The 12150-nt window shown below is 42.6% G+C and overlaps 1 protein-coding gene across 3 annotated transcripts in view; it reads right to left on the reverse strand.

Annotated features, from left to right (window-relative positions):
- Positions 1 to 12150, reverse strand: part of Epc1 (enhancer of polycomb homolog 1) — an 85083-nt gene that overhangs the window by 26131 nt on the left and 46802 nt on the right. The gene's annotated exons all lie outside the window — the stretch shown is intronic.

Below are 12150 nucleotides of genomic sequence, written 5' to 3' on the forward strand. Positions count from 1 at the left end.
GGCAAGTCTTCCAGTCAGTCTGTGAAGGGGAGAGAAAGCGCCAAGAGTGCCTTTACAAAACTGGCCAGGACTTAAGATAACCGTAAGGCTGAAAGGTTTGGTATAACAGGTGTGCAAGATCAGTTTTGATTTAGTTATTACTCAGAAAGCTCTTACTAGTTGAGAGCACATCAGCTGCTATAAAAGGACTGTCCTCATCTAGCCCTACAAATGCCTAGTTTAGCATAAACACTCTCTCTCTCTCTCTCTCTCTCTCTCTCTCTCTCTCTCTCTCTCTCTCTCACACACACACACACACACACACACACACACAGAGTGAAAAGTATTCTGGTTGTATGAAAAGGTCATTAAGAATGTATATATTCTCCTAAATACTTTTTCTGTGTCTATAACTACAACCTGCGATATATTACACAGCGGTAACCAGAGTCTTACTATAAAACAGTCCTACTACAGGCTTTGTGTCACTTGATGTTTGTGTCACTTGATGTTTCCCGACAAGCTTTCCATGCCCAGACTTTACTCTCTTCAGTAGATACTCTAGGTTTCACTATCCAAGTCAAATGCATGATAATTTCACAACATAGATCGACAGTGGAGGAAACACAAACAACCTGGGAGCAATCTAAATGTATAAACTTTCTCCTTAAATGCTACAAAAACAAATCATCACTGTTGTACTATGTACAAAGTATTTTTTAGACAGAGGGAAGCATCTATAGACAACTACAATGTGTTTAAACAGATTGTCAACATCTATTCCAACATTCCCTGGAGTAACACTACTCAGCAACCCTGGCCATTTTATGTTTTTTAGACAATGTCTCACTATGGAGCCCAAACTGACCTGGAGCTCACTACACAACCCAGGATGACCCCAAACTCAATGGTACTGTACCCGCCCTATCCTTTTATCCAAGTAGATGCCATCACCTTGCTCACTATCTCATTAAAAACAAACAAACCCTGCCAACCTTTATTCATCTCATTTTTTATTTATTTTGTATAATTTTGTTTTGGGTGTTAACAGGTGTGCATTTTTCTAACAAGTTATTGCTAAGTTTCCTCACTTGTCGCTTTTCTTTGCTGAGCTCTGAAAGGGCTGCTTCCATGCAACGTTAAAGGAGTGAGTTTCAAGGAATAACTGTACAAACTTTTGTTATAGTTTCATCTTCTGGATTTTTTTTTAAATGAACAGAAAGTTCTATAAGTCAAACTTACAGAACACTTTAGTGTGTCACACTTGATCTCAGAAAAGTTGCACAGTTAAAAAACTATGGTGTATAAACAAATGCTTTGTTCATAAATCTGTCTAATGTTTGTACTGAAACTTTCAGATTCCTACTGGTTCCTGGGAGACAGCAGAAACTAAGTGTGAATGTTGGGAGAAGAATGGAGCTCTAGTGGATCCTGTCCTCTCCCCTATGCCCAGAGACGGGTGTTGTGGCGAGTCCCAGCTGGGAGGGCAGACACCCTTGATGTCAGGAGGGAGGAAGGAGAAGGGGGCAGGGCACTTTATCCTCAGTTTGTACACTTATTCCCAGCTCAGAACCCTTCAGCCATCCTTCAGTGCTTAGATGAACATGGAAGACACAGTTTATCCTTTGGCTCCTCCTGCAACTCTACCCTGCTGCACTGAGGACACATTCGAAATGCAGGGAGTGCTGTAGTACATCTGTAACCCCAGCATTCCTACAGTGAGATTGGGAGTGGATACAGGAGTCCCCAGGAGCCCAAGGGACAGCTAGCTTGTATACACAGCAGTAAACAATGAGAGATCCTGTTTCAAATAAGGAGCAAGATGAGGCAGGGCTGACAGCCAAGCTCCTTCTCTGACCTCCACACGGTACTGTGTCAATAGGCTGTGTCTGCCGCCTGGTTACAAGAGCTGGGTGAGGGTGCCTACTACCAAAGAGTGGCTCTACACAGAGCATGCCCTTCAGTTATGGAAAGCCAGAAAACACCTCTTTAAAAAATCCCAGCTGGGTGCTGGTGACGCACACCTTTAATCCCAGCACTCGAGAGACAGAGGCAGGCAGATCTCTGTGAGTTCCAGGACAGCCTGGTCTACAAGTGAGTTCCAGGACAGCCAGTGCTGTTACACTGAGAAACCCTGTCTTGAAAAAAGAAAAGAAAAGAAAACAAAACCAAAACCAAAAACCCAACCAAAACCAAAACCAAAACCCCAGAGTTCTATTCGGTCCAGGAGATGAACCTGTCTGAAAGGTGGGCTTTGTCAATGTGCCATGAGCATCTGCCTTTGCTCACTCACCATGGGAAACCCCACTTGTTCTTCACGGCCGCCTCAGGGACACAGACACAAACTGTCCCTCACGTGTCCTCCAACATCACATTTTACACTCAGGACAGCAGGCTGTCGCTATGTTTACAAACCAGTCCCCAAATCGAGCTCCTTCAGATGGAAGGCGCCTAATGTGTCGCCTTAGCCCTGTCTTCAAAAGATGTGTTTTCTCATGGTGTTTGGGGATTGTTTTCTAACCTTGAGGACTAGACAAGAATATCTTTGCAAACTTCTGAGACTAGTTCAATAGCCTGGTTTATTCTGTAGTATTTTATAAGTTATCACTGAGGAAAGCTGAGAAAGAAGTCTCAGTGAAGCACGAGGAAACACATTTCTTTCTGCTCTATAACAGAATGGGATAAATGCCACAACCACTAAATCTATTACTTTAGGCAAGTAATGACCTCAACAGTGTTAATAATATGGGCCACATTTAGACTATTCTAACTGAATTAGAGACAGTTTGTTCTAAGTAGCAATAATACATAAAATTCCTTCTGGGTAAATAAGTGATGGCTAATTTTGTTAAAAATCTACTGAAGGGTAATAATCCAGCTATTATCACACCAGAGTCTTTGCTGTTTGTCAAACTTCCAACAATGCTTTCTTCTGCATCTCCTTCAAATTTTGTATACACGTCTCCTCCTAGAAGGATCACTGCTTACCAAGGTTCTTCCTTCCACTATACTCTCACTAGAATGGCTAAAATTGAAAAGGCCAACATCAAAAGGTGACGAGGATTTGGAAGGACTGCATTTATATCCTGTCATTGAGAAGAAGTCACGGTAGTTTATAAAACTCAACATTCACAGTCTAGCTTGGCAAATCTCCTTCTAAGTGTTCATTCAAGAGAAACTGGCTACAAGCTCAAAAGACTCGAATAAGAATGTTCAATCAGCCGGCGGTGGCGGCGCACGCCTGTAATCCCAGCACTCGGGAGGCAGAGCCAGGCGGATCTCTGTGAGTTCGAGGCCAGCCTGGGCTACCAAGTGAGTTCCAGGAAAGGTGCAAAACTACACAGAGAAACCCTGTCTTGAAAAACCAAAAAAAAAAAAAAAAAAAAAAAAGAAAGAAAGAAAGACAGAAAAAGAAAAAAAAAGAATGCTCAGTCATCTTACTAACAACCACCTGACATCCAGTGGCTACAGGTGGGCCTGACAGTGACAGCTCAAGCGAAAGCACGTGTACAGCATATGGGAATCTGGGATTTAAACAACCAGCTCCCCAGACCCCAAATAGGATAAACTACGGTCTAGTGAAAAAGTGGAATACTAGTAACAAAGGAACTGGTTACATTTACGTATGACATCACAAGCAACTTTCAAATCCAGCTTCACCCACAAGAGCGCACACTGGAGTCCACCTATGTGTAGTTCTTAAACACAGAGTTAGCCCAAGGTAGAAAAGATACCAGCAAACAGCCCCCTTGGAGGAAAGGAGTCTGAAGGAGGATGATGGGGATGTTCTGCATTTTGATGTGGGGTTAGGTGAGGCAAATTTATGAATGCGAAAATCAACTAGTAAACACTATTTGTAAATTCCTCTGTATGTCAATTTTACCTCAAGATAAAAACAAACAAACAAACAAACAACTGAACTCTAGTTGATGCTACGCTAGAGTTCTGAAACACAAACACGAACTGGCATTTGAAATTAAAATGTACTTTAAACATAGGGTGGGTGAACTCTGGAAAGCCTTTTCCTAGCTTGCATTTGCAAATGAGGTTGAGAGATGCACAGCTGAGCAACAAGCAGGCAAACAAAACCCCATTAAGGGCAGTAGCTGGCTAGTGAGACATCATGAATGGGCAATCACCGGGGAAGTCATCAACTTTCTCTGGCTTGAAAACTTTCATAAATTCTTATCTTAAAAAAGCTAGGGATACAGCTTAGTGGTAAGCACTTGCCTAGCACACATGAAACCCTGGGATTTGACTCTCCAGTACTACAAAACGAAACAAAAGGGGACCTCCCTTTCCCTGCTTCAGCTCCTCCAGACCACGCATCAGCCTTGCAGGCTGTGGCTGCACATGTTATCAGCGGAGGGTCCGTCTACTGTTTCGCTCTAGGAGGAGAATCAGCCCTAACACTACAAATACTCAATAAGCCTTTTTAAAAAAATAAAAATAAATTGTCCTAGTTATTTAAGGTCCACAAATGACTATGGTTTCAAACAGACTTTATAAAAAATTAAGATAAAATTTCATAAAAAGCAAACAAAAATTAAATATATAATTTGGTATTTCAAACGTTCAAGGGAATGCTGAAGGACAATGTGGCATGATAAAGCAATTTAATAGTTTTCCAAAAGAAGTAAACAGAAAAGAAAAGATTATTTTCCACTATACTTAAACTTAAAGTATAATCCTGAAATTCCAGAATTTAAAGTTATAAAGAAAGTTTTGCTATTTCAAGGTATGAATTAGTTGCTAATTCATTACTAAAGTTCAGCACTGGGCATGTCTGGGTGGCCTGCGGGTCTGTGGCAAGGAAGGATGTTTACAGCCATTGCCAGAGTCTACAGCTCCCAACTCAATGGAAAAGACGTTCTCGTTCCACCAGAGTTTGACAGGACCGGGCAGCTCAGCAAGAGTCCGCCAGCAGCCACCTTGCCTCTCATCAATACCGTGTGACATCTGGTCAGCAAATCCCCCAAAGTATAAATGACCTTTGTTTCTGAGACTTGGGGCTACTGAGAAGACTAAGCCATCAGGTCAGAAGGTACATCTGCTCTCCTGCGGCAGGAAGAGCCTGTCAGTCCGGGGACAACCATGCCCACCTGCCTGAGCCTCCTTGGACAGCAGGGCCGAGAACCCACTGTTTCTCACAGAGAGAGCTTTTGTTGTCTTCCCCAAACACCTTGTCTTTTGACTTAACTGGCACATGGCTTCCTCACAAAACAACCAGGGCCAAAGTTACTAACATGTTCAAAGGTAAAGTAAGTTTGATCCTTGCCTTTAGGTCTTCCTTGTAGCCCCAACGGGCTGTTTGTGCTGCACTTTTCAAGCTCCTGCAAGGCTCGATGTGATGCTCAACGTAACAGGGAGAGGGCAAGAGTAAAACTATCGTTTCTTACTTTTAGGAAAGTCACAGTCTAATCAGAGCAAGTCCCAAAGCCCCTTTCTTTCCCTTCCTGGTTAGAAACTTCACAGCGAAGTCTACACCTCACATCAGCGGCTCCTCTCCGCTGCCTCTGGTTTCTTCTAACGCAGCAGCAAAGAAAACACAAAGGCTATTCTTGGTGAAGCCAGGGGAGGCAGCATCTTGACTTAAGGCACATGCATCCGACGGACACAAACAGCCACAATTAAGACATTACGGTCCACTTCCTGTCCACACTGCTCACCATGTCACAGCCCCACTATTTCTATGCCGGTGGTGGGTCTGCAAGTTAATTTCCACTCAGATTTCACAAGAGCTCCGGATCAACCTCCTGTCATGTCCATTCTCCTCCCGCACTGGTCTCTCCTGATCTTATTCAGCTGTCCCACCTCACTCACCCAGGCCTGAAGCCAAGTTTCCCTCCAGTGCCAGTGCCTTCCTTTCCTTCCCCATCTCCAAATCAAATCAGGCCCAACTCTTAGAGATTTCTTGTTTATTTTTTTCTTTTTCTAGAAGTCATTCAGTATTTTCCACCTCAAAGTTACAGCTCACCAGCCAGCAGAACACAGTTCCACCTTCTCTTCTGGAGCTACGGCCAGTGGTTATTCTGAAGAGGCTAAACTCATTTGGTTTTTAAACTTTCTTTCTTTTTTTTAAAGATGTATTTATTTATTATGTACACAGTGTTCTGCCTACATGTTTGCAGACTAGAAGAGGGCACCAGATCTCATTACAGATGGTTGTGAGCCACCATGTGGTTGCTGGGAATTGAACTCAGGATCTCTGGAAGAGCAAGCAGTGCTCTTAACCTCTGAGCCATCTCTCCAGCCCTAAACTTTCTTTTTATTTATTCTTTATGTCTTTCACATCATGCATCTCCATCCCACTCATTTCCCTGTCCCTTTGTATCCTTCCTCTGACCTTGCAACCTCCCCACTAAAATAAAATTTAAGAGAAAAAAAAAATGAAAAGGAAAAATCAATCTTGTTGTGGAAGCTGTGGTGTAACACAGTGAGTCACACAGTAAACGTCTTTGTCCAGACATCTTTACTTGCAAGTGTTCATTGCAAAGGGTCACTGGTCTGGTTCGAAGCCTCTGGTTTCTGCTACACTATCGATGCTGGGCCCTCACTGACTCCTCTTGGACATCTTGTTGTTGCCCTGTGTCGTGGAGATTCTGCAGCATTGGGTCTGCAGGACCTGACCCTTCATGTGCTCCAGCAGATCACAGATGAGGTGGATGTTGGGGTGGGCCAACACATAACTCTGGTTCTGGGCCTGGGTAGTTGCAGGGTTGGTCAGAAGCTTAACTCTTAATCTGAGACTCTCTACTGTCTTCCTGCTTGTGATGTGTATCTAACTAGTTCTTCTAACCTAATACCCCACCACTTTCCACCCAGAGTCAGTATCTTACAGAACTTTCAGGTCTCACTCCTTCCATTCTAGACCCTGCCTCCTCAAAAAGCCCAACAAGAAGCAGCCCCTCCCCGGGGCTGCTCAAGACCATGCCTATAGGCTACTTAAGACCTGGTAGCTGTATTTGCTATGTGACTCCTCTCCTGCCCTTCTGAGGGTCCCCCAGGAGTTGCTTTGCTCCGTTCATTAAACCTAGATTTGCCAATTTGGTTTGATTGGCTTATTACATTGGTGGCAGCGGATATCCAATAACCGGGGATTCAAAACTTATCACTTTTGAGACAAGGCTTCTCACTGAACATGGACCTCACAAGCCTGGCTAGAGACTGGCTAGCTAGCAAGCTCTGGGGGATACTCCTGCCTCTGCACCCTAGAATGTGGGGTGCCACAGCTAGCTTTTGACATGGATGTTGGGGATTTGCTTTAGTAAGCCCCAGGCCTCTATCTCCACCTCCTCAGTGCTGGGATTATAAACACAAGTCACTACTGGTGGCTTTTCTTTTCTTGTGTGGGTTCTGGGAATTGAACTCGGGTTCTCACAGTCACTTTATAGACCAAACCATCTCCTCAGCCTCTGTTCTACTCTCTCCTCACAACTTTCTATAACCGAAATGATCTCCAAATAACCCTTTTTAAAGAGCAAAAAGAAACAAGTAGACTCGTAGTAGGAAAGGGTATTTGTGTCTCCTCCTCTCTGCTGGACAGCTCGTGAACACTCTCTTGTCACCAGACTTTGTGGATGGCCACATAGCTTACATGGTAGGTAATATGGTAGCAGAAGGATGGAGAGCAGTTTTGAGCAGAAAGAAAAGTTCAGAGTTGACAGGATTAGTCACTGACCCACTGACTCTTGTACTGACCCACGAAGAAAAAGTGATTTTAAAAGGTGCTCCTAGAAGGGGCAGTTCTTAAACCGGAACACTGTCTTTGCATCAACAATCTCAGCAAACAGTCAGGAAAAAAGGATGTACAGTCCTCACAGGTGCCATGCTCTGCCCAAACAGATGATGCCTGTCCTGTAAACACTTAATATAGCTTCCTTGTTTATGTTAGAGTGATGTACTGAAAAGTTTGATGAGTCCCAATTCACACTGTATAATAAGCTTCAAAATCAAGTTATAATGTTAAGCTGTGATATGCTAAAATCATTCTCTTCTATAACAGAATCACCTATTTTGGGAGACTCCTGTAGTTCCTTCCACTGATGAATTTAAAATGAGCCATTTCCATGAAGTTTACCTTTTTTTTTTTTTTGAGACAGGGTTTCTTTGTGCCTTTCCTGGAACTCGCTTTGGAGACCAGGCTGGCCTCGAACTCATGGAGATCCGCCTGCCTCTGCCTCCCGAGTGCTGGGATTAAAGGCATGTGCCACCACCGCCCGACTAGTTTACATTTTTAAAAGGAGCTCTATTTACTACAGATGCTCTAATGCTGAACCACGTTTTACAGGAGAAGATTCGAGGTTAGCAAACTCCAGCTGGGGGGAGGGGCGAGTCCAGCTTGTACATGTTGCTGGAGTACAGCCTCAGCCTTGCTTGGTCATTGAAGACTGCCCAAGCATGCTTCTGCCTCACAGCAGAACTGAGGACTTCTGGAAGACTGGAAGGCTGCAAAGCCAAGCATCTTCTATCCAATTCTTTACATAGCAGTTGTAGACCTTTGACATACATGTGTCTAGATTCTGATATGTAGTGGTCTGGAATAGGGAGACTCCCAGTGGCAGCTACCTGATCCCTCCATAACACAGCTTGTCAAGAAGAAGTGTTAGACCATACAAAGCACACTTCATCTTTACTTCTAGGTCTTACTATATACACCTACTTTACAGAAAAGCAAGGCTCACAGTAAGATCATGCCACTTGCCCCCAGTGGGAGAAGATGGATTTGGGTTCTGGTCTGGCTTCACAACCCTAGTCTTTCAAAGGTGCTTAATTCCTCCACATCTTTCTTTGCTAGCTCTGGCTGAGTTCAGGTTGGTTGTTAATATTAAGAGGAGCCACAAATACGTTTTGTTTTGTTTTCTTCGAGACAAGGTTTCCCTGTGTAGTTTCGGTGCTTGTCCTGGATCTTGCTTTGTAGACCAGGCTGGCCTCGAACTCACAGAGATCCACCTGGCTCTGCCTCCCAAGTGCTGGGATTACAGGTGTGCGCCATCACCGCCAGCGAGCCACAAATACTTTAAGTAGCTAAAGATCTAAACAATGGCTACAAGGATCACAAGAAGCTACAGTCAATTTAGGAAAGCAGATTTCCTAACTTCCTTTACTCAGCTGGAGAGCCGACAACACACCTATGCTTCCTGGTAAGTCATTACTCCTCATCACTCAATTTGGACACACTGAACATGGCGAGGGAAATTACAACTTCAATAAGCATTATTTATCTTGCTGAGTCTAAAACCAGAATATTAATATCTACTAGTCCTTCCAACACATATAAACTTTGACACCACACTAGTATGTAGGATTAACATAGTTTCTTTTGTGTGTTGGGGGTGCGGGGATGCTAGAGTTAACATTGAGTGGCTTCTGCTATGGATGTCCACTTTTCCCTGAGGGGGTCTCTCACTGAAACCAGAGCTCACAGACTGAGCTAGACTGGCTAGCTACATAAGCTTTGGAATCTGTCTCCAGCTCCCCAGTGCTGGGGCATACATGTTATGTGCCATCATGCCTAACTCTGACATGGTCATAGGGGACCTGAACGCAGGTCCTCACGCTTGCACATCAAGCACTTTCTCCACTGAGCCATCTTGCAAGCCTGTGATTTATTATTTATAGAATATACTCAGGAAAAGAAATTTCCTTATAGGAAGAGAATCAGCTTTTAATTAAAAGGAAATTATGAAGCAATTCACTTGGTTCTAGATTAAGTATTAGTATAAAATCATTTTACTGTTTAAAAGAAACAAATTATTCACCATTCAGAAGGAAGACTTGTGTGATGAACAAATTTAGTTAAAACAAAGGGTCAATTTGATAAAATTTGACCTATAAAGAAATAAGTTTTACCTATTTTGTTTTCCAGCTGGCTAACGTTACACACAGTATTCAGCTGGTGTTCCATTTACCTTATTACACATTTGTGTAAGCCGTCTGAAAACTCAAACCTTCAGAATGTGCACAAATGCTGAGACCTGGGCAATTAAGGAAACTGGGACAGTATAACACGGCCTGGGTGGGAAAAAGTGACAGTTACTACTTTTTTCAAACTAAGACTAAAAATAATTGTACATAATTTTCTTCCTTTAGCAGCACCCCGTCCCTTGGCTTCAGCAAAGCATACATAACCTCTCAGAGTGCCTCTCACCTGTGTAAACAGCAGTGTCTTCCCATTCAGTTAGAAAAAGCCTTACAAAGTCTCAAAAATCCTTTCTTCTTCATTTGCTAATTAAATGCAGAAAAAAATAAGTATCTGATAATTTCACATTACTAATAAGCTTAATGTGATACAAGTTGTCTTTGTTTTTAATGGCACATGAAAATAGTTTGACTCCAGTAGAATTTTCAACAGTCAAGCAGAAAGGCATGCAAAAGGCAACATCAGAAACGTGGGCTGAAATTCCAGTTTGCCATTTACTGATTTTGTGTGGCATTCTTTAAGCCTGTTTCTCATGTATATGTGGTGCACATGAAGGCAAGAATAGGGGCTCCAGTGTCTTCCCCCAGAGCTCTCTGCCTTATTTCTTGAGACAGAGTGTCTCGTTGAACTTGGCATGCCAATCAGCTAGGGCAGTAACCAGGCGAGCCAGTCAGCGAACCCCCGGATCTGTTGTCCACCTCAAACCTACAGCACTGGGGTTACAGAGATGTGCAGTCATGCTTGCCTTTTATGTGGGTACCAGGACTTGAACTCAGATCCTCATGCTTACACAGTACACACTCTTATCCACTGAGAAATCGCCCTAGCCCCTCAATTACCTTTTAAAAATATAATCAGGTATTTGCCACTATAAGGGCAAAAATGAAAACGAACCTCTTACTACAGTACCTAGCACTTCAAAACCAATTTAATGTCTGTTTTCTCACTGGTAAGGGCTGAAATGATACCTAACTTACAGGGCTATAGTGAGAAGTTCTATCAGTGAAGCCTTACTGCTGCTTATTATCCTAATGGTCATTATGACACAATGAACTTGAACTAACAGAAATCCTTACTGTAATTACATATGAAGCTCACACGGCCTTAAGAGTCACTCCTCAGCACTATAGTAATAAAGATAAACAACCCCCCCCAAACAATAAAACAATAACTCAGCAACTACTCTACCCCCACTTTTTTTTTTTTTTTTGAGGAAAGATCTATTCTAGTCCACAGTTCCCACTTAATTTTTATTGGCTGATGGTCACTGTCAACAGTTAACCTCTGAAGACCATCAAATCCCACTGCCAAGGGCTTTCTCTGGAAACTGCAGGTGCTGTAAAGCACAGACTCCAGCAGCCACTTCAGCTTTTCAGACAGTGAGGTCTCTACACACTTTGGAACATAAAAGGAAAACAGTGGGGGCCACATGGGATTCTGTTCTCATGGCTTCCACTCAAAACCACAACTGCAATTCATTTCAAATACTACTTATGTCACACCCAGTGTGTGACGACTCACAGGAATATTTTCCAATCTGAATGCTACCTGAAATAAATCTAGTCACCTCCTCCCACAAAAACAGACAAAATGCATTAATCACCTTACTATGGGGAAGAAGGGAAAAAACGAGCTGCAGACTTCACATAACCACGGTGGCTTCAGGCCTGAGCTAACTCATTAAATCACTGACTCTTTAGTTGATGTGCACAGTGACAGATGATACACTGCTTCTTGTAAAAGCCTCTGGTTCACATAAAGAGTAACTGCAGCTCAGGTAGCATTTAAGGGAGACTTCTTACAAAGATACTAAGTAAACCATACTAAATTTGGAATTTAGAGGTTCCATTAAATTTGGTGAGAATAATAGGCTAATTCTATGAAAAGCAAGAAACAAAAGTAGCCATGATCTCATTCCAAAGACATAAATTTTAACAGACAGTGCCAATCAATCTTTTTATTCTTTTAAAGCCTAAAATGGCAAGTTAACATTGTAATAATAAAGGCTGGCACAGGAATGGTGTTAAAACATCTGTTCAATTAGGGAGTTTTGTTCAGTCTATAAATTTCAATCACAAAACAGCTTCCAGTAAGTAGTAAATGGTATTTAAAACCCCAATCAAACCATGGCCAGGATGCAAACTCTTTTATTTTTTAACAGAGGGGAGGCTATATTAATAACAAAAGCATTATAAAATACAACCATTTTAAGACACACATCTAATCTGCTCACAAAGGTTCGTTGAGCT

Source organism: Onychomys torridus, chromosome 5, assembly GCF_903995425.1.
Source record: "Onychomys torridus chromosome 5, mOncTor1.1, whole genome shotgun sequence".
Classification (NCBI taxonomy): Eukaryota; Metazoa; Chordata; class Mammalia; order Rodentia; family Cricetidae; genus Onychomys; species Onychomys torridus.